General features: G+C 41.2%; 1 long non-coding RNA gene across 1 annotated transcript in view; it reads right to left on the bottom strand.

Moving 5' to 3' along the window:
- LOC112647628 (uncharacterized) overlaps positions 1-27489 on the bottom strand; it is a 28631-nt gene extending 1142 nt beyond the window's left edge. The window contains exons 1-2 of the long non-coding RNA XR_003128390.3: positions 27327-27489; positions 3075-3170 (exon numbers count right to left, since the gene is read on the bottom strand). This is a non-coding gene — a long non-coding RNA (uncharacterized LOC112647628). The remainder of the gene's footprint in view (positions 1-3074; positions 3171-27326) is intronic.
- Positions 27490-27954: the final 465 nt, after the last annotated feature.

The following is a 27954-nucleotide window of genomic DNA, read 5'->3' as shown; positions in this document are numbered from 1 at the left end:
CTTGATTCTTTTTGGGGACCTACAGCTGTCCCCTGGGTCTGCCTCTAAAGCCAAATACTCATATTGCTTATCATGGTATTTCTTCCACATTTCCTGCCTTTCCCCTCAGGTTCCATCCCAGGAGGGAAGGAGAGAAGAAGCACTGGCATTTTACTTCTTTGGTCCCTGCAGCTTACCAAACACTTTTTTTTTTTGCCTCTCCAGTGGGAGGTTTATGACTCATTTTTGATCTGTCATTGATCCAACCCAGTTCCTAAGCCATGTGGCAAAATGGACATGGGGAAACAAAATATATAGTGGGACCAGGGGACTTACATTCGAAGTCCTATCTCAATTCTATTTGTCCTATGGGTACAAGATACATTGGAGTTCCTGTCTTTATCTGAGCTCCCCTAGTCCCAGGACATTCTAGACAAAGTAGAAACTGAAAATATGGTATCTACCAAAAAGAGAGAGGGGTAGGGATTTGGAGGGTGCTGCATGACCACTATCAAAGCATTTAGAACTGGAAATAGAGATTATGATAGTCTTTGTGTTTGTGTTTATCTACACAGCAGCAGTAAACCACTGGTCATTTGGGACCAAAAACATAGTTTCATGTTGGAATAATGCCTGTTTTTTCTACTGCTATATTCTCAGTGCCTGTGTCTGGCACATATTAACAGTAAGTGTGTGGAATGAAGGATGAAAGAGACAAACATGGAGAGAAAGAGAAAGCAAGATAGACTCAGAAATGAGTGAAATAACTAAACAACTATAGTGTGGATGGGAAGTGTAGATGGGAAGGTCATCCTCCAGCACAGAGAAGATACATCCCATCACCCCAACCACCTCCACCTAAGATATGCAATAGATTTGGTCCAGGAAGAATTCTGATAGTATTCTAGACATGAGTATTGTTAAAAATAAAACAACAGACCCAAAATGGAGTCACTTATGCTAAGTCCCACATTACCAAACCAAGACTTAATTATAGCCTTGGTTCTCCCAGCAATGGAACCTTAAACCAATCTATCAGGAATCACTAGTGAGGTCATCTGCCTGGTAGGCCCCTGCCATGCCCTAAGGGGAAGTGATCTTGCAAGAAGCAGTCTTCTCTTTGCCAGTATAACTTCCTTGTTTCTGCTCCCTTCTGCCACTAAAATTTTCACTTGGTACAATTCCTCACAGCTCTTTTCTGTCCGCTAGATAGGATGCTGCCCAATTCACGAATCAATTTTCACTCACATAAACTTGAAAATTTTAATATGCCTGTTTATCTCCTAACAGTATCTTAATTACCCTGGATTTTTACCAATTCTGCTTTTATTTCCCCTTTTTCCTTTTATGAAATTTTTTTCCACCACCCAGCAAATTGCAGCCTCAAGATCCCAATATTTCATTTACCATAAAACACCAGTTTTCCATAAATCCGTGTGATTGGAGATGCTCCATTTAAAAACACATTCAGCAAAATCTAGAGGGTTGAGACAATATGTATCCTACCTCTTTCCAGTAGACTGAAATCATACATCCCACATCCTTATTTCACCAATTAAAATGACACATTAATCATTTTCCTTCCCTGTGTTCTTCTTATTTCATGTTACTCTGACTCCTCCCCATTTCTCTGGCGGAAGCTGCTGGGACCATCTGAAACATGCCCACATGAATACTATATGTTTCCACTAAGCTGTGTGAAATGCATCCACGGACCACATGAAACACCTCCTCACAGCTTCCATATGTCCCAGCACAGTGAACACCAGGTGGCCCCTGCCTCAGGCGGCATATTGAAGTGGACTCTTGTCTTCAGGGCTTCCAGAACTCACTTTTGTTCCCCATCTGTCTCTCTTCTCCCCACTAAGTGAACCCCCACTTAAGCAAGCTCTACATCATGCGTTGCACATTGGCAATTCTCAGCCATAAGGTCTCAAGTAACTTTTTACTATTGTGGCAGAGTAACTAAACTGCTCCATCCTCTAAGCAGGGTGGTTAGAGAAGGAGTCTGGGAATTAAAAGCAAGTCGTCGCGCCAGTACATCAGCTATGCTCTGACTGCAAAGTAGCCAAATACAAATATAGTACATGCAGAAGTAATGTTGCTTAAACAATACGGCTCCAGGGTTGATGGGGGCTCTCTGATGGCATGGCAGGTTGTTTTTCTCTGTGACCCTCTTGGTCATCCTCTTGTGGTCACAAGCTAATATGGCAGCTCCAAACTTGGTCTCCTCATATAACACTGCTCAAAGTGAGAAGAGGGGAGAAGGCTTCTCCTGGTGCAAATCTCTGTCTTTTTTATTGGGGCAGAAAATCTTTTGGGGAATCAAAGTCCCCTTCTTCCCTTAGCAGATTTCCCTCTCAAGTCCCAGAGTCCACAGTGATATCATGAATCCACACCCTAGCCATGCAGAAGCTCAGGAATGTGAGGCTCAGACATTGTCTTCCTCTCTATAGGGAGGGTAGGTCTTCCCAGGGTTAGCCAACTGTTAGAGATAGCAAACAACTTACACACTTTTCAAATGCAAACCAACCAATCCAGGGCCTGCACATTACCCCTTTGATGGGCCCTCAAATTCAGGCTGCTATTCCCCTACCCTAATCACCTCAGGGCCAGACACCAGACAACTAGGGACACTCCCTGTACCACAGAGCCCATTAAAACATTCAAGTTAGCCTATCCTAACTCTGGTCACCCTGCCTCACCTGTTCCTTCCCACAGAAACCATAACAAAGGCTCTTGCCCACAGCTCTCCCTTCTCCATCTGGCTCCTGACTGACCTTGGTGCTTCTCAACATGGCCCTCTCTGCATGATGTGCCCCCTTGTCTTGGAAACTGTAAGTAACAAACTATCTTCTAAGTGGGAGCTGTCTCCTAATCTGTTGGCCTTACTGAAGCTCAAATTTTCTGTGAATACACTTTGTTTTAGAATCAGCTCTGCTGGCAACAAACCCTTCTAGAAGAGTTTTTGTCTCCCAGGGGAAGATAATGAAAAGGAGTCTCTCTTTCTACATTAAAGAATCAGTACTAGTTATCTGTTTCCACAAAACAAATTAAGACTTGGTGGCTTAAAACAATAATGGTTGTTTTCTTACCTCTCATATTTCTTTGTAGGTCAGGAATCTGAGCAGGATTGAGATGAGCAATTCTGGCTTTGCATCTGATGTCATCACCCTCGGGCATGCCTGGAGCTGCAATGACGGGTTTACAGAAGCTTGGCCAGTCATTGTGCTGTGCACATGTATTATCTCAGTGAATCTTTTATATCCATCTTTTGAGATATGTAATATTTATTAGGATGATTTTACAGGTGGGGACAGGGCCTTATCTAGGTTATGAGGTTGGTAAATGGTGTCATTGCTCAGGACATCAGCCCCCTTCTCTCCTCTTTGTTCTCTACCGCACTACTGTATGTTGATATCTTTATAGTACATGCAGATGTTTGAAATAATCTTGTATATTCATTGTATATTTTGTTAATTTATCTCTGTTTCCAGTGGAATGCCATGTCCTTGAAACAGGGGGCATTGCTCTTGGGGTTCACTTCTTTTTCCCAGAGCCTAGAACAGCCTCTGGCACATTGCACACACTCAGTAAATAGTCACTGAATGAAGCACAGAGCTTGGATTTGCTCTCAGGTTTGGCCAGTAAAATGTCACCTGGGCAGCAACAGGAGGTCCTGCCTGCAGTAACCCCAGATCCTAGAACTGCCCCACCCACCCAAAGGTTATTCTTCCACCTTGACTCTTTGGCACGTCCCTCATCTCATCCCTAAGCATTTCTTTGTGTGAAGTTTTAGCTTATTACTCCTGCCCATGAGGCCTTATTCTCTCCTTGTGAAGGTTTCAGATTCACCAGTAGAATTCTATATTACTGAGGCTACATTATGCTAAATCCTGTGGGAGGACAGGTGTTTGCACTCCCACAGTTTACCAGTGACAGCTGCAAAATCAGAAGCCATCTCTGCTGTTCTCCCTTTTTCTCTTTTCTTTCCCCGTCTCTTATTCTCAGCCTCACCTCCAGTATGATTGTCAAGCTATGGCAACACAGCTACTTATGGCCCACAGTCTCCATGAAATCCAGCCTTTCATCTTCACCCAGGACACCTGAAGCAGCCTCCTCAACGGCACATTTGTAAGCAATGGACAGATGGCTTAGCAAGAAATTAAAGCTCTTCACCCCCATCATTTTCCCTTGGAAAAATCTACCCAAAAAGGCTTAGTATTCACACACACACCCTCAGACATATGCACATACTCATACACACATACACACACACACACACACACAATTGTATTCCTTGAGCTTTATTTACATATGTTACTTTATTTCCTGGATGGCTTGAGTTTCTCCATGCAACATTTGTAAGCGGGGAGGGATGGCCCATCACTTTAAAAGCCCCAGGGAGAAGACCCCAGACATTCTGGCTCTCTCTCCTCCTAACATACAGAGAAGTATGGGGATCAGCATCCTTTTATGACAACAGAGCTGGAGGCCTGTGTGTGTGTGTGAGGCCAAAACCTAGGTAATAATTGCTCTTGTCCTCACAATAAACCTCTAATCCAGTCTCACTTCCCATGATATAGGGAAATCTATTTTCTTCTGTGCTGTTTTACTACTTTCACTATGGACTCAGGGTTCCCAGCCCCTGGTAAGACCTACTTCTTATACATCATGTTGTTATGAGAGGGCTTTATAAACTATATTGAGCTTCCTTAGAACCAGACATTTTTGATGAGAGAGAGATAATATACTTTGTGAGCAGGCTAAGATGGCAGTCTATAGCAGGTGTGATGGTCAGGTGTCTGCTGGCTATTAGCACCTAATAGTTAGGTCTTTCTGGAAACAGCTCATTGAGAAAACTTCTATTTTGCCCACTATGAGCTTCCTGTGATGGTCATTCTAGAAGACACCCATTTGCTGCTGCAGTCCTTCTGTTGGATCATTATGGCTCCCAGTTCAAGGAGGAACTTTGTAGAGAATCCTGAATTCCAAAGCTTTCTCAGACATGCTGAATAGATTGTGTTAGACCCTGCAGGCAATTGCTTTCCATAGAAAGTCTTAGGCTAGAAAAAAAAGAGCATAAATCCAGCTGAAGCATTTCAAAATCTGTAAGCAGAATAAATTCCAGACCAGGGTCACGGAACAGTAATTCTCTTCAGACATAATGGTCCTCACTAGCAAAATGTGTTCCCCTTCATATGTAGAAAAATGGAATCACTGAAGGAAAGAGCTGGAAGGGTCTTTGAAGATCATCCAACAGAGAGACCCCCTCATTTTCTTTATGATTTGAAGAGGCAGAGCATTTCTCCAAGCCTACAGTGTGTGAACTAGTTGCAAAGCAGAAACTGGAACCCAGGGAGCCTGACTCCTGGTCCAACATATTCTCATTTTGCCAATTAGCTCACTGACCTAAGAACTGTGACATTACAATACATTAAGGAAAAAAGAATCGAGGGAGAAGGTTGCTTTTTGAAGAATCTGATTCTTCCACTCTACACTCGAATGAACTGAGACCCAGAGATTCAGAGCAACTTATTCCAGACAGAAGAACTAATACTTCAAGTGGATGTCTTCGCAGCCCCAGTCTGGTGCTCTTTCTCCTAACAGGACTACTTAGACCATCCTTCTGAGCAACATGTCTACATTCTTGCCATGGTAAAGATGGGGAGCTAGAAAGAAGCAGGTGCCGAAATTTCAAATGACTTCAGGAACTAGACAACCCACCTCAAGGAGAAAAATGGGCTGAGTAAGCAAAATGCAATGTAAAAGAAGGAATTTTTGGGACAGAAACTGAGTCTAGTCATCCCCTCTTAGTACCTTGGTCCAGGTACTTGACCAGAGGCTGATAACAACAGATAAAAGTAATGTCTAGAGAGACTGATGAAGTTAAGCAAGGTCAGGTAAGGGCCAAAGCACCAGGCAGATAAAAGTATTACGCTCTGTGAAAGAGACTTAAGAAAGGAGAAACAGGTACATTAGAAAGTAAAAATTCCAGGGCAACTGGGTGGCCCAGTGGTTGAGCATCTGCCTTTGGCTTGTGTCGTGATCTTGGGGTCCTGGTCCTGATCCCGAGGTCCTGGGATCGAGTCCCACATCGGACTCCCTCTGCCTATGTCTCTGCCTCTCTCTCTATGTCTCTCAAGAATAAATAAGTGAAATCTTCAATAAAAAAAAAAAAAGTAGAAGTTTGGTACTTCACAGAGTTCAGTCATCATGGGTCAGGAAAGCAAGCTAAGAGACTGGTGAAGAGAGAGGCAGGAAGTAAAGCAGGAGCCTTGGGAAACATAAGATAACAAGCTCAGGTTAAATTACGGACTAGAAGAGGTGCATCTTAGCAAGAGACCCAGGAGAGCACCCCCAACACCAAAGACTCCATACTGAGGCAACTGATTTTGAATACATGGTTTCCCCTTAATACTTCTGCCCAAGATCATAGTTTTGCCTCTGAATGTAGGAACGAGTAGATCTACAACTGAAAGCCATTGCACATGTGAGGATTAGGCACCAGATGAAGAGCAGATACACAGAGAAATGCTAGCAGGAGACATATTGGAAGCCCAATTAATTAGCAAAAGCTTGATTTGGTGAGTGTGCAATTAGAGAAAAGGGAGGCCTATCATACTAAAGTTGGAGACTGATAGAATCGCTGCCATCTGTCACAAGGTGAGGAGTGTGGCGAGAGAGTTTAGCTCATGTTTTGGTCAGAGCTAAACAATTCTTTCTGGTTCTATTTTTCACAGATCAAGGAGGAAGCATTTACGTTCATGTCATCTACTTGCTACGCCCAGCCTAGCATCCAGCCCAGTTGGGGCTTCGAGTGGTTATTCCATGTTTCTAGTACAACATATCACTACTAACTGCATAGAGACTCCTTTCGAAAGCTTAAGGAGGAAGCTGAATAATTGTTCTCAGACAGAAAAAAAAAAAAAAAAGGGAAAAAGTCGCCTGTAGGTGATGAGCTCTCAGAAACAGATGTCTTAAGGCTCTCAGGTGTGTGCTGCGAGGAACAGAGTTCAGTCAGATTTGATTAAGTGAACTAATTAGCAAATTTATTTTCATTACTGACACAGTAATTTAGTTCTAGCCTGCAGAGGACTGAAATGTTTCCAGCTTGAAGAGGGCTGTGGATATTCCCATCTACCACAGACGAAGATTCATAGTTAATTGGGATACTTTATGGTTCTCTGGTGGGAAATAAATCTAAACAAGAAAAAATGTGTGTATTAGCAACCATTTTTTCCCCAACAAGTTAATAGCTCTCTGAATTGTGCATCCTACATAAAAATGATTGTGCATTCTGCACAGCAATGATTCTTTTATGAGAAAAGAAAGCCAAAGAGAAAGTAATAGTCAAGTAGCCAATTTTTCAAATGCTGTGCACAAAATAGTGAGAGATTGTTAAATTATGTACATTTTCTGTAACAGTAAAGCCTTTTTTTTTTGGCACATCCTAATAGAAAACTGTGCATTAAGTAAAACAAAATGGGAAATTACTGAAAAAACAGGATTAGAGGTTGACCCTTCCTTACCTGGGATTACCTCTTTGCTGTCTCATGGAGAATTATTTTCTAGAAAAGCTAAATAAAATATTGCTTCCTTTTGTCTTCTCTGGTAGATGGAGCTGTCCCTAAGGGAGACCCTTGATGGACTTGGGAATTCAAGACCAGGAGTAGAGCTATGTTGGTTAAATCACTCCACATAAGCATTAAGCAAGAATTTAGAGTTTTGAGGATCATTCTTTTTATTTATATTTTAATTGGCTGTTAATTCTCTCAACTCTCTTCTACTCTGTAAATTATCCCTCCACATCTTTCCTTTTTCTTGCAGTTATATTTTGAGGACACTGGGTCCTTTGTCCAGCAGAACCTTCAACAGTCTATTTTTCTGCCTGCATCCTGGTGATGTTGGATGGTATCTCCTAAATTTAGAGGTGGAGATGCAGTCAGATTCAGGCTTGATTTCCTCCTACCCCCCCCCCCCCCCCCGCCACTTCAAGTCTACCTCATAGGTGGTGGTGTACACTCCCATCGGGTACTTCTCATCCCTCTTTTGGGGATGTTATCAGCCATTGGTGATCATTATCTACAAGTGTGGGAAATGCAAGGGGCAAATCCAATCTGCTGCCTGCATTTGCAAGTTTTATTGGAATATAGCCACATCCATTGGTTTATATATTGTCTTTTGCTGCTTTTGTACTATAATAACAGAGATGAACAGTTGTGACAGAGACCATATGTCCTACAAAGCCTAAAATAATTACTTGCTTGTTCTTTACAGAATATGTTTGCCTGACCCCTGGTTTAGATCCATTAAATTATTAGGGGATGAAAAATGGTGACATTCAAATTTGTCATTCATTTTTCACTTATTAGCTACAGTGCTGCTATAAAAATATCCCTTTGTCAACTGTTGGTTATGACAGGTTGTATAGGAGAGAAGAATAAATATTTTATTCTTTCCTTTTTTTAAACTTGTTTTAAAAAAATTATGAGATTGTTTCCTAGCATCCTTCAAAGGTGTTCAGGAAGGCTGTTTATTTTGTTTTGTTTGAGAATTGTTATAAACTCATGACCTTAAATATACTTGAAGTGTTTCAAATCCTCCCAGTTATTTTTATCCTCTTTGATGATCAAGCTGCTTCCTCTTTAGCCAATGAAAGCTCAGACCATAGACTGAGTATAACACAACTTCAAGGATCTCCAGTAGCCTTCTTGCTTTCTGAAATGACGGTTCCAGACTCATCTTGTATTTTTCCTGCTTCAGTCCTGAAATCAGCCATTTCTCTAAGGAACCTCTACTGGAAATGGTGTTTGGAGATCTCAGTCTGGGGGCCACTTGCTAATGGGTTGGTATTATTCCTAGCCCTTTTCAGTGATAGAATAGAAAATACGTGTTACTTAAGTTACAATATATCAGTTCAGAACCATACTTCCAATTTAAAATCAAAACCACAGGGTTTTACTTAAATCTTGTTGATGTTACACATGCATATCCTTTCACCCACATGGATCCTCCCAATTCTTATGGACATCAACACAGTTATACATTTCATGTATTCCACACCGTAACAGTCTTTGAATGATGATACAAACTTTACCACCAATTGTATGATTCCTAAGTTTCTTTTCCCTGTGTTTTTAGTCCTTTGGCCTCATGACACCAAAATTTCACAGTCAAGTTACTCCCCTTTAAACTTGCATAGACTGGTTTCTCCCTGAGTGGTTATGCCACCAATTATATTCATAGTCAGGTTCATTTATTTTATTTTACTTTTGATATCTAGGAGAAGCTCTTTATTTAATTTTGTCTTTTTTTTATATATATAAGGTTCTAAAGTCACATCTAAAAAACAAGATGTAGGGCAGCCCCAGTGGTCCAGTGGTTTAGCGCCGCCTGCAGCCCAGGGCGTGATCCTGGAGACTCTGGATGGAGTCCCACGTCAGGCTCTCTGCATGGAGCCTGCTTCTCCATCTGCCTGTGTCTCTGCCTCTGTGTGTGTGTGTGTCTCTAGGAATAAATAAATAAAATCTTCAAAAAAATAAAAATAAAAAACAAGATGTAGTCAAATAACTCTTATCTTTACCCTATTCTATCCCTCTCCTATAAGTAAACATTAAAAAAAGAAGTTACAATTTGTCCTTTTTGTTTTGTTTAGAAAATTAGCCTTTTCTAAAAATAAGCAATTACCTTTTAAAAAAGATAAACTGTACTCTAATATACACATGTTTCTCTATTTTTAAATGTTTCTTCACTTAATGTTTCTTTGAGATTACATCATAGTAGGATGGATGGATGGTCTCTGAGATCCAACTGGAGGGATGGGGTAGGGAGGAGGGGAGACGGCAGTGGCAGGGGAGGGGAGAGGAAAGGCCAACTAGATGAAAGAGGAATAATGTCAATAATGTAACACCTTCTCATGACCACCATGCTTGTAGTGAAATGTTAAACTTAAGAAATAAAGTTTTTGCTCTTCTTACTTCTCCCCCTCCCCAGCTTTCTCTCCCACCCTCTCTTTCCCTCCTCCTCCTCCTCCTACTTTTTCCTCCTCTTCTCTCCTTTTTCTCTCTTTCTATGTCTTTCTCTCTCTCTCTCTCTCCAATTGAGAAGTTGAGGCTCAGTTCTGGGTCTGGAGATGCAGAGGGAAACAGAGAACATGTCAGGAGAGAAGCTGACAGAACCATGAATATATAAGTCCCTGGGAACTGGGAAGCAACAGAGGCTTTCAGAGACCACAGAGTTCATGGTATTCCAAGTTGATCACACCCTCTTTCTGAGGGATAAGGGAGCCAATCTGAGGTATGGGTCATACCAATAAATCCTCCATAGGTCCCTGTATCTTTCTCCCTTGTATAAGAAACACCAGCAAGTTTTACTTGATTCTCCAATGTCTGCTTTGTGGATGAAGGCCAGCAGCCTCTTGTGGTTATGCTGGGTGAGACTTTGACATCGGCATATAAATAGTTGAACTGACTAAGATCAATGAATGAATCACAGCATCAAAGCATCAACAGGGTCCTCAAGGCATAACCAAGCCCCAGTTAACCTCAGCCTGAACATGCCAGACATTGTTCCGAGGCATAACTTTTCTTTGTAACAAAGCCAAGAATGTGGGCATGGTGGCAGTGACTTGGTACTTGCATTGGTTTCCCACAAAGTAGATAGATATTCCAAGGCAATGATTTGGTCAAGTAACACATTTTAAGAGTGCTTTCCCTGAGACAGCCAAAATAGCTTGTGTTGTCAGCTGACAACCCTATTCCTCCTCCCCTAACTCAGCGGTAGCACAGCATCTAAAGGCAGGGGCTGGAGAGAACCTTCTCAACCCTCACACTTCTTAGTCAAAGACAAAGATTTCTCCGCCAGTATGTAGTTTTTTTTTTTTTTTTTTTCTAATTCAAATCTGTTGTTCTGCCACCAATTCTCCACTTCTCTGATACCAACTGAGTGTCCTACAATTTAATTCAATTCTGACACTGAGCACAGACACGAGAGGTTAAGGGCTCAGTCCTACAACCTTGTCCCCCCTTTAGATGCCAGCCACATAGGGGTCCCTTGGCAACCTTCATGTCTACCTAGCTGACTACAAATCTGCGGTTTCAGTGACCCCTGCTAAGTTTTGACAACTTATTAGAATGACTCACAGAGACTCAGAAAAATGTTTTACTTATGAATACTGTTTAGAAGGATATACTTATATATACTTACTTATGATTACTATATAGAAGGATATAACTCAGGGACAGCTAGATGGGAGATGTTTATAGAGTAGGTTGTAGAGAGAGGTGGTGCAGAGCTTCCATGCCCTCTCTGAACCTGCCACTCTCTTACCACACTGATGTGTTTATCAACCTATAAGTTTCTCCCAAACTTGTGGTTCTGGGTTTGTTTTTGTTTTTTTTTTTTTTGGAGGTTTTGTAACATAGGCATAACTAATTAAATCATTGACCCTTAGTGATTGAACTCAATTTCCAGCCCTCCCTCAAGGTAGGTCCTAGGCTGATAGCTCTAATCCTCTAATGGTGTGATTGTTTCTCTGGTTACCAGTCCCCATTCCTAAGCTACCTCGCTCACCTTCACTTCATTAGCATAAACTCAGGTATGGTCAAAGATGCCTTGTTCCTCTTATTACACAGGAAATTCCAAGAGTTTAAAACCAAATATATACTTTTTATTATACTATAGCTGGTAAAAATTATTGAATAATGTGTTGAGGAAGACAGAAAGGCAGAAAGTAGAGTGGATATGGGTTCTAAGTCTTGGTATTTCTGGCTTGGAGTCTACCATTTGGGAGGAGTCAAGAGCTAAGGAATTCAGATCCATCCAAGGATATAAATACACGTAGGCTTGAAACTTGGTGTTAGGTAGAAGTTTGGGAGTGTTATCGAACAAAAATTCGACTGGGTAAATTTAAATAGCTAATTGGCTTTATTCAATGATTCATATTGGACAGTATCCCATCTGAGGAAGAGAAGGTGATCTGAGGAGTTGTGCAAAATGGGAGACTTTTATAGGTGATAACAGGTGGGACAAGGGAGTTATTAACAAAAGAAAAGAAAGGATTGTTTCAGGCAAGATCAGCTTCCCTTGGGGGGAAGTCGAGGGGTTCTATCATACAGATCAGCTCACTAGTGCTGACCAGAAAATTCCAGCCTGATTGGTTTAAATTCCACTCCTGAAAGAGGCTGCAACTGCAGTTAGGTTAAGTAATAAATCTGGCAGTGCTTAACATAAGTGACTCCATTTTGGGTCTTGTTGTTTCTGTTTAGCAGAAGGCAGTAGGGCTGGTGTAAAAATAAGCAGACACTGGGTATGAGAGAGCTCAGAGCATCCAGGGGGTGAGGACCGGGACATTCTGGCAAGAGGTGAGGATTCCTCCTCCTCTGACACCCCAAAATCAGCAGAGATCATGGCCCCGAAAGGGAGATCCAGGCATCATTAGGGAAAAATCTTGAGGAATTGGGCAGCTCCTTGACTGAAAATAACATCAGGAAAGGAAAGAGAAGGGGGAGTCCTCACTACTGTAAACCTCAGAACTGTGTTCTAGCCTGGTGGTTTCGACTCTTGTCTCTGTTAACAGCAAGTAGGTGGGCGGTTTCCCTAATACTGGAAATTTGGCCTTTTCCTCCATGAATCAAACACATTTCATAACAAGAGGTCTTTCCCTTACTGCTAAGTGGTTTCAGTTCCTAAAATATTAAAGAAATATTGTTGGTTTTCCTGACCACTGATGGATCTTAAACTTCCAATCTGCTGCATGCAAATGCAAAGTGTTAAATAATAACTAAATTGGGCTATTTTTAGCTTCCTGTTCTGCTCATGCTTTCTCTTCCTAAAGCACTTTGTCTGCCTTCTGGCCCTTTACTAGTGACTTTGCTCAGAGAAAAGCCAAGTCAGTACAGATTAGCTACCTATATGCAAGACCAAGATGTTTACACAATTCGATTGATCCAAACAAAAATAGTGGTACTACAGAACCCCTGTGGAGATTTCACACAATCCACAATCCTGATGATGGTTTTTAAACCTAATATCTTTTATCTTATTAAAAAGAAAAGAGGATAATTTGAGTGTTTTTTTTTTAAATTGAAAATAGCCTTAGTACTTACAGAGTTGACTCATAAAGTAGAGATTCCCAGAAAAAGCATTGGTCAAATCTTCTAACTCTGCTGTTAGAAGTTGTACTTTGCCTTAAATGGCCAAGACATGTTGAATTGTTAGTTTAAAACCCTGATCTCTTCTGTGAATGCAGGCAGAGCTGATTCCACAGACAATGAGTAGAAGGGGCCCCTTGACCCCAATCTTCTTGGGCAGAAATTAAATTCCCTACTCACTCAGAAAATGGTCAAACACAGAATTGTGGGAAGCCAGAATGCTGAGAAAACAGCATATGTCTCTAGTTTGTTTTAATGGCTGCAGACAAATGACAGATAGTAGTTTTGAGAAAAATTAGTATCAGAGGACTAAAAAAAAAAAAAAAAATCTGAAATTCTAGTACCATGGGGAATAGGCAGTCATTGGTCTTCATTCTGAAATGTGAATTCAGGTGAGACTTTTAGCTTTGATGTTAACAGGGCAACTGCTATAAAGTACCACATGGCTAAGATGGTAAGAAAGGCTACTGGTCCAACCAGCCTTCAGTCCAGGACAAAGTAGTCCTGTTCTTCAGCTAGCCAGCTGTAAAGATTTCTTTCTTTCAACCATCTTTCTTCCTTTTTTGCAACCATGTCATTGAAAACATGAGACAAAATCAGAGAGTAGACTTTTCTTGTCCTTATTTTGAGATGTAGCCCACAGTACACCTTTCAAAGCCTGAGATAGATATTTTTGATTGTCTGCCACTTTGGAGTGCATCAGAGTCCGCACTTACAGATTATCTACCCAGTGGCTCTCAAGCTTTCCTATGCATATGGGTCTCCCGCACAGAATAACAGGGGCAGGGGTGAGGATTAAAAAGATGCTGATTCTCAGGCCTCATCCCAGAGATTCAAATTCAATTCAAGAGAGGAACAAGCATCTCCAAACACAAAACAAAAAAACCCCAAACCTAGGAGATTCTAATATGTAGTCAAGATTGAGAATTATTTCATCTTCATTTTCAAGATGAGAACGTTGAAACACAGACAAATGCTTTTCCAAAGTCATACAGCTGAAAAGTGATGGGGCTCTGATTCTATGTCAGGCATTTCTGACTTCAAGTTTCTTTTCCCTCCTACCAATATATTCAGTGTATAATGTGGCCTCAATGTGGCTAAGTTGGAACCTAGATCCCAGACCCCCTGAATTCCTGCCTAGTGGTTTTCCTGTTATACTACATCCACAACTAGCTCTTGACATAGTGGAATGAGACTCAACAGCAACCTCCCTTTCACTTAGTTACTGGATAGATTGTTCCAGAGACCATACAGTCAGTTTTCCTTAGCTTAAACATTAGGCAAGAGCAAAGGGATGACCTGCGTTAAATAAAACAATCTGCCTTAAAATAAACAGTAGACTGTAGAGGAAGGGATCAAAGATTCAAAGAAGTGGGAGTATGAGAATGGCTCTACTGTATAGAAGACCAGAAAATACAATGGCTGACTCTGGCTCTGCTGCTATTTCAGACCTGGGGTCCCTAGTAACAGTAGAGATGATAAGATCCCAGACTAGTGAAGACCAGGAATCAATCACCAACCATCAGAAGCACCATGGACACCATCACCAAAAAGATAACAAGATATTTTACAGATCATGGTATTCCTAGGGGCAAAAGAGACACAAGATTAAGGTATTAAGGTAAGATTAAGGTATATCATAAATATATTCAAAATACATCAAGAATGGATAAACAGAAGACCAATGTCTGCTACCCCAAAGGAAAGTTCTCTTTCCCCGTTTCCAGAACTGAGCCAGTTCCCAGTTCCCAACACCATAACTGAAGAGGAAGCCAGATCCACATAAGCAAAGACTGTCCAACATTGTGGAAGACATAAATGGCATTGATTCCACCAATTCTTTCCTAAAGGGGTAACTGGCTATTTATTCAGGCAACAATACACTGGGGAAAAGGGAATACTCATACCATTTGTGTGTTGTGGGAAACAAGATTCAAATTGACACTGCCACCCAGGGACCCAAAGCATCATACTGGCCCCCATAGAATAAGGATCTAAGAGAGTTATGTAATATGTAGAATTCTGGTCTAGAAGCTGTACTTTGCCTTAAATGGCCAAGCTGTACTTTGCCTTAAATGGATCTAGGTCCATCTCACGGTGCTCACTGGATGCAGATACATCCAGTGGGCATTGTCCCAGTTTTTGAATATATAATGGAAACTGACATATTAAGATATTGGCAAAACCCTTACATGGGTTCCTTGACCAGTAAACTCAAATTATAAATTATAAAGAGCCACTGTAGTGAAAAAAGTCAAATAGAAACTCCTGAAACTACCCCTACCCTAGCCAAGACAGTAAATGGGAAACAATTACCATATCTTTGGGGGAATGGTGGATGTGTGTTGCCCTCAAAGATTTCAAGGATGCAGGGGTAGTGGTCCTGCAAAAACCAGTTGGATCATGGAAAATAACAGTGTACTATTGCAAACTTAACCACATAGTACAGCCAATTGCAGCTGCTGTGCTGGAAGTGGTATCTTTATTAGAGACTCTGGTAAGTGGCATGAAGCTATTGATCTGGCAAATGCATTCTTTTCAATACCCATCAAATAGGACAGAAGCAATTTGCATTCATATGGGATGAATAGCAGTATACATTCATGGTCTTGCCCCAGAGATATGTTAATTCTCTTTCTCTCTGTCACTATACTGTTGAAAGGATCCGGGCCATCTGGACATTCTGTAGAACACCGTATTAGCCCATATTGCTGACATCATGTAAGCTGGACCTGATGAGCAAGAGGTGGCAAGACATATGCACTCTAGAAGGAGGGAGATAAACCCTACAAAGATTTAGAGGTCTGATATATCAGTTAAATATTTAGGGGCTCGGGATCCCTGGGTGGCGCAGCGGTTTGGCGCCTGCCTTTGGCCCAGGGCGCGATCCTGGAGACCCGGGATCGAATCCCACGTCGGGCTCCTGGTGCATGGAGCCTGCTTCTCCCTCTGCCTGTGGCTCTGCCTCTCTCTCTCTCTCTCTGTAGCTATCATAAGTAAATAAAAATTTAAAAAAAAATAAATAAATAAATAAATAAATAAATATTTAGGGGCTCTGTGTTCTGGGGCAAATGAATCATCCCTTCCGAAACCAAGAGCATGTTATTATGCTGTGCACTTCCTACTATTCAGAAAGCAGCACAAGGTTTAGTTGGCCTCTTCAGGTTTTTGATGCAGCATATTATACACTAGAGAATACTGCTGTGACCCATTATTTGATTATGCTAAAGGCTGATAGGTTTAGGGGACCCAGAGCAAAAACACCTCTGGAGCAGATTCAGGCTCCAACATGAACAGCCCTGCCACGTGGGATGCTTTGTGAAGTCTCTAGCAAGTCACAATACTATACTAATAGGATTTCCTACAAATTCTTGGGCTCTTGAATAAGGAGGCTATGCCACCTGCAACAGAAAACCATACACCATTTAAACCACTAACAAGTTGATCTGCTAATTGCTCCCTGAAAGAGATAGAAAACCTAGCCATGGTTTTCAAATGGCCATGGAGCCAGAACTGTGTGTAATGAACTAGGTACCATCAGATCCACCAAGTCATAAGAGGATGCCACTGCAAGATAGAAGTAATACTTTCTAGATTGAGCTGGAACAGGTCCAGAGAGCACAAGTGGCCCAGACACTAGACCTCTATGTCCCTTTCTATTATTATGCCAATACCTCTCCCTCAGTTCATACCTTTGGCCTCATGGATCACTCCCAATGTCCAGCTGACAGAGGAGAAAAACTCCCATGCTTAATATACAAGTGAGGTCAGCACAGTAGGTCTGTGTGAAGTGAGAATGCAATTGTGTATAATAGCGCCACTTAGCGGTGGCCCCAAAAAAGCAGAATCAAGAAGAAATCTTCCCATTGGGCGGAGCTTCAAGTGGCACTCAAGGCCATCCATTCTTTGTTAAGAAACCATTGATCTGAAGTTAGAATGTGGACTCATAGTCAATGGCAAATGGCTTAGCTGGTTGGACAACGACCTAAAAGAAGCAGGAGTGGAAAAGAGACAGAGAGGTCCGGCAAAGAACCATGTGGATAGATATGTATGAGTGAGAACCAAGTGGGATGATTTTGTATCATGTTTCATTCCCACCGTAGAACATCCACTGAAGAACAGGCACTAAATTCCCAACTGGTATGTTGACTTGGCCAGTTCATGACAACCAAACTCTGTCTTTGGCCACTCCTTTTTTTAATTATTTATTCATGAGAGACAGAGAGAGATAGGCAGAGACATAGGCAGAGGGAGAAGCAGGCTTGCTGCAGGGAACCTGATGTGGGACTTGATCCCAGGACCCCAGGATCACAACTTGAGCAGAGGGCAGACTCTCAACCACTGAGCCACCCAGGCATCCCCACTCCATTATTTAGACAGTGAGCTTGTGAATGGGGATGACATGACAGTAGAAATAGAGATGAGGAATAGGCCTCACAACAGAGAATCTCTCTCCCCAAGATTGAGACTTGCCAAGTTGGGCTTTCACTGCTGAATATCCAACTACCACTAAGAAGAGACCAAAGCTGAGTACCTATATGGCACTATTCTATGGGTAACTGTTAGCTGTTCAGTTACACTGGGTCCCTGCTACTCTGGAAAGAACAATTCATCTTAACATGGGCTGACAGTGTTCTGGACAGCAGCCTGTCTTTTCTTCCTGCAGCCAGTGCCATTACTCCAAAAATTCACAAAGGGCTTGATCTTGATACATGCAGTCTTGTATAGCATCTCCTCAGTCCAGGGGGTGACAAAGGAGGCCTGGCAGTGAGCACATAAGCATAGGATCTACTGATCTTATCACATACTGTGTCACCCAGAAGCTGCCAGCCTGATGGAACAGTGAAATGGCTTCTTGAAGTTACGACTGAGGCATCAGCTTTGAGATGACATGTTCTAAGGATGGGGCATTTCCTCTGGTGCTAGGTCTTCGGTAGATAGAATACATGAGTCCAGGAACCAAGCAATAGAAGTGGCTGCATCTTCTGTAACTATCATTCCCAGTGACCCTCTTGAGGGATTTTTGCTTTCTCCTCTTGAGTTTCCAAGTCTTGATGTCCTGGTTCCCACAAGGCTTGTACTGCCATCCAGGGACAAAGTAGAGTCTCACTAAGCTTAGAGCTACAGGTACCAAAACTTAACCATACTATGAGAGCTTGCAATTCCCCCAACAATAGTTTTTCATCTTCAAAAATGTAAAGCTTGGGGTGTCTGGATGGCTCAGTCTGTTAAGCACCCGCCTTTGGCTCAGGTCATGGTCCTAGGGTCCTGGGATCAAGCCCTGTGTTGAGCTTCCTGCTCAGCAGGGAGCCTGTTTATCCCTCTCCCCCCTGCTCATGCTCTCTCTTGCTATCTCTCTCTTCTAAATAAATAAATAAATAAATCTTTAAAAAAATGGAAAGCTGGGCCTCTACCGAGTATGCATTCTATATAGAAAAGCAATTAATGAATACAGGCCAATTTACATACACAAACAAAATAATACCTAAAGATACTCTCAACATGCTGAAATATTTCCTATCAATTATTTCTCTACCTAAGACACACACGTCTGAATTTATATATTTTTAAACATGGGATTTTAAAAAAATCTCGGAGTGGTAATAGAAGTCTCTATATTATTTATAATCTGGGGGTAGATTATTTTTGTCCATAAGTTGTTAGGAAGAATACTTTACAAATTTCTGTAAAGAAATTTTAAACTTTGAGCACTCATTTTTAGTTTTATTTTATTCTGGTCAGAAAAGGAGAAGAGTGTGAAGTCAGTATTTCTTCTTCTTCTTTTTTTTTTAGAATTTAGATGTCTCTGTGACCTCAAATGTTAGATTCAAAAAAGTCAACTATATTCTATGAACGCTGGATAGTAAGTTTTATTATTTAGTTGTGAGAGGCATTGGTGGTATCTTTCTTGTTTGTTTATTTACTTATGTGATGTCTATACCCAACGTGGGGCTCAAACTCATAACCCAGAGATCAAGAGTGGCATGGTCTTCCAACTGACTCAGCCACGGGCTGCTCAGTGGTATCTTATTAAATGAATATTGTTATTTCTGTTAATACATTTAATTTCTGCTTGTTTGATCTGTTGTGAACAGAGAAATATGTTAACATATTTTTAGAGGTGTTATTAGACCATTTTTTAAGAGGTGTTATTAAATTTGGCTTGCTGGTAAATTACTCTCATAAATGTTTGTACTAGTCATCAAAAGAAGTGAACTTTTGTTCTGTCTGTCTGACTGTTGGTATCTGATGTTGAGGCTTGTACACCTTCTCCTTTGTTTGAACTTGGCTGGCACATCTTTGTCCAGTACCTTACTTTTAAAATTTTTGTATGTCTACCTCTATTTTGTATGTTCCCTTATAGACAGTAACCGGCTAGATTTTGGGAAAACAACTTGGGAGTCTGCCTTTTAAGAGAGGTACTTAACATCCCCATTTATTAGCACAAAAGGCCTATTTCATGTACTGACATACAGTTTTATACTTTTTCAATATTGTTTTATGCTCTTTCATTTGCTACTCCTGTTTGCTCTACGACCATGTTTTCTTTGCTTTTACTTTCTTTGATGTTTATCTTTTAATATTTCAAAAGCCCTCTTTTCCTTGACATGAACTAACTCTCCGGAGTCAAGAAGGAAACAATCTTTTGAGTACACAATCTTCCACCCTCCCTTCTCCTTACATTTTTCAGTCTTTATGAATATTAGCTGATGTTTTAAGCTCAGATTTTTTCATGAAATCATGAATTTTACATTATGCTTAAAGGAACAGATGTTTCAATTTTAGATCCATTTTTACAACAAGACTTACATATATCCTTGGAGAGAACTAGGTAAATATGGACCGTGTTTCCCCAGTTTTAGTGTTTGAACTCCATCACCTTTGTTGAGATGACTTTTCCATTGTTGAGATTGTGACATCTTAGTATCTTCTAGTTACTTGGATATAATCTTCAAAAAATTGTATTCCGTGGATCTTCTTCAAGCTCTTATTGAAGAAATATATTTTTCATTGCCTCCATTTATAAAAGATGACTTGTATCTCCATTAGTTTTTGTTCAAAACTCTATAGGGATTTCTCCACTGTCTTGTGGCATTAATGCTGCTGCTGCTAACTCAGAGGCCAGCCTATTTTGTCTTTTTTTCTTTCATATATAACCTTTTCTTTTGCTGAAGTGCTTTCAAGGTGTATTGATCCTTTTAATTTAACCACTACTCTATAATTGGGGCGCCTGGGTGGCTCAGTCGGTTGAACATGCAACTCTTGATCTCAGCTCAGGTCTTGATCTCCAGACTGTGAGTCTAGGTCCTACATTGGGCTCCACACTGAGTGTAGAGCCTACTTTAAAAACAAACAAACACACAAACATTACGAACATATTCATCCTGGTGCTTAGGTCCACATGGGAACTTGGCAACCTGTATACAGATTTCATTTTTAACTTAGGGCATGGAAGATTGATTTGTACTTTTCCTTTGATAATTGTTTATGTGTCATATGTCTAGCCTTTCTCCCTGTGATCTTCACTCATGCTCTTCCATATCTGTCATTTCTTCTCTCATCACTTCCTTTTGGACCTTTCCCTCAACATCCTCTGCATGGATTTAATTTCTTTTGCAGCATCAATTATGTCTCCCTCTTTTTAAAATTTTTTTTTAATCCCCGGAGTACAATTTCCAGCAGGTTTTCATCCAGCACCACTCTAGTCTGCAGATGTGGCATTTCTTCCCTTCACTTCTATCTTGATGGTTGAGCAACATGAAGAAATAGAATCTGCAGCACTCCACACTGGGCTCATCCCATCTGTGTCCTCCTCCTCTCCTTTTCTGAATTAGCCTCTCCTTTTTGAAATACGTTGCATATGACCTGCCATTCCTACCACTTTATGCCCCATGGATTGAATCTCCAAGTAGATTTTAGGAAGACAGGAAGTGAAGTGGAGAGAAGGGGACAACTTGTATTCTTGAAGAAACCTCCCATGCCCCGTTCACACAGTCACTCAATGTTGTGGTTTCTACTGATCCTGGACTGCCAAAGGCATCTCTCTCTACCTTTGACCTGTCTCCTTCTCATACTATAAAGCCTTTTCTCAGCTCATCTTCACCTGCCTTATAATTCAAGGACACCTCCCAGACTCAAGCATGAGATCTTTTGCTATAATCACAGGAAAGACTGCATTTCACCCACAGGGCCATCAGAGTTGGCTCCTGAGAATGTTTGAGACTGTATAAGGGCTGATGTTAAAATGGCATTGTAGACAAGGAGACCAGTCATTGTCCTTTATATGAGAGAAAACAATGCCACAGTAGCTGCAATAAAACTATAAAACTATAAACTACAACTATAAATAACTTGTAGGAGGTTTTCCACTTGAAATAAAACCTATAACCAAATCACTGGAAAGGCAAGGATGAAGTTAAGTTGCCCATCAGAAATAAGTGGAACCAAGGACTTCAACATTGCTGGCACTCTTTCTTCATTGTCTTCATGTGACATTTTGTTTCTCTCTTTCTCCTCTCTCTCTCTTTCTCTCCTTCCTTCTCCTCTCTCTCTTTCTCTCACTTTCTTTCTCTTTCAACTTTTAGCTGATTCCTCTAGTCTACACATCTATTTCACCAAATATTATATCTGTACATTATATTTCTTAATAACATAATTGTTGACATGATCTTTTAACTTTTTTGGTTAAAATTGCACCTTCAATTCTCTTATACATTTATATACATATTTTGCCCTTTTTATGGCCTGGATACAGTTGAATCAGAGTGTTTGGTTAATTCCTTAGTTTGAACAAAAATATATTATTATTGTTGAGTCAAGTAGCATACTATGAATATATTTCCTTTCTTTTTTTTTAGGATTTTATTTATTTATTCATGAGAGACACAGAAAAAGAGAGGTAGAGACACAGGCAGAGGGAGAAGCAGGCTCCCCACAGGGAGCTGATTGTGGGACTCGATCCAGGGACCCCGGGATCATGCGCTGAGCTGAAGGCATTCGCTCAACCATTGAGCCACCCAGGTGTCCCTATATTTCCTTTCTTATACAGTGATTTTTTCCCTGTGATTCACAGGGAAAATTTTGCCTTATTTTTCATTGCTTTGCTTTTTCCCCCAGTTTTATTAAGAAATCATTGACACAGATCACTGTATATATTTAAGATGCACAATATTTTGGTTTGATTTACATATATTGTGAAATAATGATCACAGTAAGAGGCATATATACATATACATACATACATATGTATATATGTTATTATAATTATAGCTAATATTTCCCAAGCGTTCTGTGGGAATTGTTAAAAGCACTCTGGATCCTGTTTTTCCACATGGTCAAGGATCGGTGGTATGTGAGCAAGCTCAGAAATCGCAGAAATGATGTAATACTGAAAGAAAACCCTTTCCTGATTCCTCTGAACTGGAACTAATTTATCTTTTGAAAACTCCCATTGATTGTCTACATATCCCTCACATCACTGACACCTTTCTGCCTTACCACAGTTATGTGTCTACGCATCTTATCTTTCATCCTGGACTTTTTGCTCCTCAAGGGCAGGGTCTGTGTCTAATTCTTGTCCTCGGTTTTCATTGCACCTGATGAGAGGCCCCTTGAAAGATACAAATAAGGGAATGAATGAATAAAATCTACGCCACTCTGTAGTATTTTTACATTTCTTCTGTGTCCCTATTGAGTAAGCACAATGACTCTGATGGAGTGAGATTAAATTTAGGAGACTTAATCTGTATACCGCGTTGAAAGATTTAGAAGAGTATCATATAAAGGGAAAGCAGGGGGTCTTAAGTCAGTTCTCCGAGAAGTGGCAGAGCTGGGATTCGAAGCCAGGTCTGGTAAAATCCTATACCCTTACCCCTGACCCAAAACCACATTCCAGGCTTAGCTCAACATCACAAAAGAGGTGGTCAGTTTCCCCTTAATCACGTAGGCATTCCTGGGGGTACTAAGGTGTTCTCCAGCTCTATCATGGAAACACCAACTTTCTTCTCTTCTATAGTCCTGTGGCCTATAATTTAAAAATAAATGTTCTTTAATGCCGATAAACTTCGTTTTTAATGGGCATTCTCTTTCCCTCTGAAAAGCTTCTAAAATCATTATTTTTAGTCTCAACCCAAGTGAACTGTATTCACTTCTATGGCAGATTTTCTAAGACAACCTCCAGGATTTGTAAAGGCTTGAAAGGATTTCTTTTGAATGAAGTATGGCCTGTTTTAAGCTTGTTTTCCATTTGGAAATCCCTGAAGACAAACACCTGCATTCTAGGTCACCCTAAGAAGCAGGCGGCTCAGAGTCCAAGAAATCTCTCAGCTTTTGGTGGTTCCCTGTCAAGTCCACCAGTAGAGGGCGCCTAACCATCAGCAATAGTCCCAGAAACTTACCCTAATGGGCTCAAGCATTTTATTACCTTTTACTTGGAGCTGCCAATTAGTAGCAGAATGTGCTAACCCGTTTTCTCCTCGTTTCACAATTGTCTTGTGCTGTGGAAATGAGAATGTGTCTCTGCAAGAGTTAGAGGTGGTGGTGGGGATCTGGGGGGCCCTATGAGAGAGGAAAACCTGTGCGCTGAGGATTGGAATGAATCATACGCAGGATGTTGTTAAACCTGGAATGGTTTCTACCTGGTTCATCTCTAACAATTCAGCCAGTGGCATGTGGCTGTCTCCGTTATTATTACTTTTTAAAGATTTTATTTATTTATTTATGAGAGACACACAGAGAGAGGAGCAGAGACACAGGCAGAGGAAGAAGCAGGCTCCCTGCGGGGAGCATGATGTGGGACTCGATTCCAGGACTCCAGGATCAAGACCTGAGCCAAATGCAGACACTCAATCACTGAGTCACCCGGGCATCCCTGTCTCCGTTATTTATAAGACCGTGTATGTGAAGAGATCAAACGTGTTTAATTTTCTTTAACATGTCTACATGAGCTTATGCCAAATGTCATAGATCATATAACCCCACACTGTTAGCAGGGATCCTTGGAATCCTTTAGCACACACTGGTCAGTATACCGATTAAGAAGGTCAATGCCTGAAGAGGCAAAAGACGGCCAAGGTCTTCCAATTAGTTAAGAGAAGAACAGGTATCAAAACTCCCCCAACCTCCCCCAGTGCAGTGCCTCTGATCAGGAAATCACCTGCAACCAGGGCCTGAGTGAAGCCAGAACATAAAGTAGGGGCCACTGCAACAGCAAAATTAATTTTGAAGATTTGCAGAAGGTGTGGTAGGGCTGAAGCGCATATATCTGGATTAAATTTAGAACTGAGGTCTAGATTGGCTCTAGGTTATATAGACCCTTCTTGATTCTCATGTATGACTTTGACCTCCTTCTGGGTTATCATTTCTCACCTTTCTCTACCGCAGGCCACCTCTAGGAGATGAGATCTGAAAATGGAAATTCACACCTCTTACCAAGGTTAACCAATCCTACGCCATCTGCTGACACCTTCTTCCTTACCTTTTTACCCCTTGGGTACTGGCCGGAAAGCCTTTGCACTAGCTGTTCCCTTTGCTTGCAATTTGCATCCCTCTGATCATCATCACATGGCTAGGTCTTTCTCCTCCAAATCCCACTCTGCCTCCATGAAGCCACCTTTGATCGTGTGGATCTAAGTGGTCACCCCATCACTCTTTATCCACCACCTTTGTGTTAATTATTTGTGTCACCCTTAACCCCCTTGCAATGTTCTCAACTTTATATTTATTTTTATCTCCTTGCCCACTCTTATTACTAAAATTTATGTTCCATGAAAGCAGAGACCTTGTCCGACACATTCACTTTTTTATCCCCAACCCTCCTTGGACAGTCTCTGACCTGTGACAGGTACTGCAGAGACATTACAGGGAGATGACAGTCAGAGTTGTGTGCAGGAATCTCTCCTGAAGCCTGTAAGACAGCATCCCAGAGCCATTTTCTGTTCAGAGAGGATTAAATATCTTCATGGTTTTTGGAGGTTTATTTTCTTTGAGCAAGTTCTAGGTTGAAGTTGATGCCAACCCTACAGTCTGGATGGCTATGAGCTGGACTAGCCTCATCTTTTATGCTAGGGACTCCTCTACACCAGGGAAAATGAGCACAAATCACTTGCCTTGGCTGACCCTCATGACTCAATGATTTCCCTACCAAGGTTGATTTTGTACAAAGTTCTTTGTGGGGCAGAGTTGCATTGAGGGCATAGACAGTTTGTGGGTGATGTGTTGGGCTATTGAACTTCAGAGATGTTGGAATCTGGAAATTGGCTTTAAGGGGAAGAACAAAGGCAATGTAATTGATTCATCTCATGGGACTGTGGAAGGTCTTGGGACATCCATGAGAGGTCTTCCCACTCATTAAAGCCACTGCAATAAGGATCTAAATGAGCTCCTTGGAGAGGGCAAGTTTAATAAATCCCCTTCATAGCTCTTAAAACTTAATGTTGTATCATCATCTGGAAGAGTGAGCAATCCCTTTCTCTACTTCATATATGGTCTTTGTGGTGGAATGGGTGTGGCTAACTTAGGTACCAGGGAGCAGTTTGGGAGGGAGAAATAGGAAGAAATTCTACTGCACATACCCTCCCAGTCACCAAGATCCCTGCCCACCCCATTGCATTCCACAGCAAAGGGTGGGATAGAATTGGAAGCTCTGGGTAAAGTGAGAAAACAGAAATGGCTATGCCAAGATCACCAATAACCTGTTCTGTGCTACGTGCCACTCTAGATCCCTCCAGTAACTGGTCTTACCTAATTCTAGCAAGAGTCCTATGAAGTGTTACTTTACCATTTTTCAGGTAAGGAGACAAGCCTCTAGACAAGCTTGTATACTCTGATATTATGGATTTTTCTATCATGCTACACTGCCATGAGCCACCAGATTGTCCCTCTCCACAAGCACTGCCTCTTTAGGAACTTCTGTGAAGCTAAAGAATCTTGAGGGGTTACTACTACTCTATCACTTACTCAACCAAACAAAAATACACAAGTCCTCCAGATTAAAGTCTGCATAATATAGTTAAATTGTTTGCAAAACAGACTTCATGGTGATATGAAAGACCACATTTCTTAATTACTTGCCCACAGCCCTGTAGTCAACCCTTTACCGAAGACTCTGATGGCCAAGACTCCACTTGGCTCTATTTTTCATAAGTCCACAGAGTTGCAGGGATGAATACAATCATTTAGTTCAGCTTCCCATTTTAAGTTCATGAACAGATGGTCAACCAGTCTATTCTTGAATATTTCCAAGGATGAGAAGTTTAATACTTCATAAAGTAGTCTCTTCCATTGCCAGATAATGCTTATTGCTCCTTATATTGAATAGAAGTCTGCCTCCTGGATTCCCCCAGGCAGAGCTAATCATCCCCTGCACTTTGTGCAAGGTTCTGGAGAGTTCTTAAGGGAGATCGTTCTAATTATTGATTGCCTTGAGTGAGCTCCTTGATATCTGGGAAAGCACTTGAAAACTGTAAAGGACCTATCCCACTTACATGAGTTAAAAGGGATAGCTACTATTACCAAAATAAAGAACCCAAGTAATGGAATGGAAACTATATGCAAGTCCAACATAAATGGACATTTCATTGGCATAAATAATTGAATCTGCAGTTGAAGAAGTCACTTCAAGGGATAAAAAGTGACAATGCAATCAACACTAGATATATTACGGAAGAAAGAAAAACTGTTTAGGAAAAATGTGTCTACCAAAAATCTTATGCCGTCTGTAAAGAGGAATGTTATTATGCTGACCTCTGATTTCTCCACAAATAACATTCAATGCTGTAAGAAAAAGGAGCAGTGTGTACAAATCTAGGAGAAGGAAGCATGATCCAATATTATACCCAGCTAAGTTGTTCAAGAATAAAAGTGGCAAGCTATCTTTTCTCCAGTGTGAAAAAATTTAGGAAGTATTGTACTCATGACTCCTCCTTGAAAGAAAATGACACTAATCCTTGATGAAATTCAGTGACCAATGATGAATGGAGAAGCTGAAAGTTACCTACATCTCTGGTGAATTTCCAGACCTGGGAAATGGTTGCTGTTGCCTAGATACAAGACCTTGCCAATTTTTATGAAAATCAAGGGGCAGAGCAGTACACACCCTGGATCCTAATTCTACCAGCAACTTACCTGTGCTCAAGAGTAAGTTTCTCAACCTCTGGGCCTTATGAACCTTCCAAGTACAGTAAAAGAAATTACCTTAAACATCTCCATATGGTAGTTTCATTCTTCTCCCATCAGATTCTGCTTCTTCCCACCACCCTGGATTGGTGTCCTTTTTTGCTTCTCTGTTCACACTTCATGTCAGGGTATTTGGGACATTCCACAGTTGGTCATCCTTCTGGTCAGTTTACTGCTTAGTCAAGGCTTTTGTTAAAAGCCCAGGCTTATTCAATTGACGTCTCATTTTGCTCCCAGTGATATCATTAATCATGGCCTTGGCCGGGCAGCCATGCTGGGACTTGGCTAAGCCCCAGCATTTGTATTGTTAGCAGAAGGTTTTCTGCAAACTGTGATGCTGCTTTTCTTTCTGGATTTTTAGCAAAGGGAGGTCATTCAGAGCAAGGGCTTTTTATGTCCACCATCCTTTGCCTTCACCTTTCCTCTGAAGAGGACACATGCCAGATCTGTCACTCCCCAGCTCCCCTATCATGCTGTCAGGAGAGCAGATGTCACCACCATTTCTGCAGCAGCGTGCTTACAAGAGACAGAGATAGCAATGGTGACAGGAAGGGTGTGACAGTGGGTGACTGGCATAGCTGTCTGTGCTATGGTCTCTGAAGCTTCCAATGATTCTTTAAGTCAGAGCACTTACCATGCTGCCCTG

This window comes from Canis lupus, chromosome 5, assembly GCF_003254725.2.
Source record: "Canis lupus dingo isolate Sandy chromosome 5, ASM325472v2, whole genome shotgun sequence".
NCBI lineage: Eukaryota > Metazoa > Chordata > Mammalia > Carnivora > Canidae > Canis > Canis lupus.
Note: the sequence above shows the minus strand (reverse complement) of the source record. Positions and strands in the feature narration are given on the sequence as shown.